Here is a 1,888-nt window from a genome sequence, read left to right as displayed (position 1 = left end):
GGGCATCGATCCTAACCCCTCACTGGGCAAATGGAAATATTCATCCAAATCCACAGTAGGTTATTGGTGCGCCAGGCGTTCCTCGAACCCTGGTCCCCACCCTTTAACAACCTTCCCACAGGACAAGCTGTCACCAATTGGTAACGCCCGCGAACCAATTTGTGTATTTTTGGTGTGGGTGTCGATCGACACCCTTGGTGGCATCGATCGACACCACATTTTTTCCGGTTTGGTCGGGTTTGATTTAATTGCCGATTGGTTCGGTTTGGTTCAATTAAAACCCTAATCGTGTTGTTAAGTGTCTGAGACGAATTAGGGATTTCAGAAAAGTCTTTTATCGCCGTTTGTGAGAAAGAAGAGAGAAGAGAGTGTTCTTAAGCTTTTGGGAAAGGATTGGGAGATTCCTTGCTGTTCTTGAGAGTTTTGGAGCTGGGAAAGAGTTAGAAGCTTGCTAGGAGTGAGGATTTCGTTCCTACTGCTCAGAATCTTCCTGGAAAGTGGTGAGTGCTTGACCATGGTTGATCTAAGCATGAGATCTCTCTTGTTTGGGTGTTTTCTTTGCTGTTTGTGTTGTTTTGTTGCTTGGGTTCATTGCTTTTGTGATTCCCAGTGGTCTCTGAGGTATTTGGTTGAGTTTGAGACGGTTTCGAGGTGGATTGAATCGGAAGTTCATCGTTCGGATTCGCGCAGATCGTGTCTGCAGAAGAGGCATCGATCGACACTGTTTGTGGAACATCGGTCGACACTGTTTGTGGAGCATCGGTCGACACTCTCTTGTAGCATCGGTCGATACCAGTCCCAACCGAGACTTGTTTTCCTGGTTTGATGTATTGCTTGTGTTTGTTTGATTGCTTAGACTTGAGGGTTCTCAAATGCTTGTGTGTATAACCTAGTAGATGGGAGGACGGCCTCACTAAGTATTTATGATAATACTTACGCATCTCAATTGTTGTTTGTGGTGTGCAGGTATGTGACGTGGAATCATGGCGATGAGGAGGAGGATGATCTAGGGTCTCGTTTGTGTGTTGTTGGTCTTTGCTATATTGTTTATGATGGAACCTTGGTTAGAAATATGCTAGGTTGATGGTTAGTATGCTTAGGATTGTTATTGCATTGATGTTGTAATGGTTCTGTATGGTTGGTATGTTTCCGCTGTGTGTATTCGTTGTTATTGGTTTAAAGAGGAGTTGTGATTTGGGATGGTCTAGTTAAGTAGTATGGGCTGCTTTATTATATATTGTATTTATTATCATTATAAAAAAAAACGGGTCGGGTTGTTTCATTTTGGTATCAGAGCTTTTACGGTTCTAGGATGGTTAAATGGACGGTTAGAGCGGTTAGGAAGTTAATTGGGTGAATTATTTTCCTTTTGCTTGATGCATGATGTTGTGTGATGAAATTGATTATGAGTAGTTAGTCAATTTGTTTGCGGTATGGAGTCCTAGTATCATCCTCTTCGAGCCTTCAATGAGATTCCACGGTAAGTTGTATTTTGTGTATTAGAATTATTGTGTGCTTAGCCTTCTGTTCTGGGTAGTGCAGACGGCTAGAGAGGATGCTGTTGGTCGCGGTCGTGGTCGTGGTCGTGGGCGTGGTCGTGGTCGTGGTCGGGGACGAGGTCAGGTTCCTGAGGCCAGTGTGAGTGTGACCCAGAGCATGGCCAGTGAGGAGGTGGCGGAGTCACAGGTTCATCCTAGTGTGTCTGGAGACCAGGCTGGTTTGGGTGACGGCAGGGCGGATGGGCCTGGTGTCGGTCACGGTGTTGCCCCGGGTGTGAGGGTTGCAGCTGCGGGTGCTCCGGGCAGGGAGGATGTCTTGATGGACTTGCTAGCTCAGGTAGCTCAGGCTTTGCAGCGACTTCCAGCAGTTGTGCCGCCAGTGGTTGGTG

This window comes from Camelina sativa, unplaced genomic scaffold (assembly GCF_000633955.1).
Source record: "Camelina sativa cultivar DH55 unplaced genomic scaffold, Cs unpScaffold00597, whole genome shotgun sequence".
NCBI classification, from domain to species: domain Eukaryota; kingdom Viridiplantae; phylum Streptophyta; class Magnoliopsida; order Brassicales; family Brassicaceae; genus Camelina; species Camelina sativa.
The sequence above is the reverse complement of the archived record's forward strand: the minus strand, read 5'-3'. Positions refer to the sequence as shown.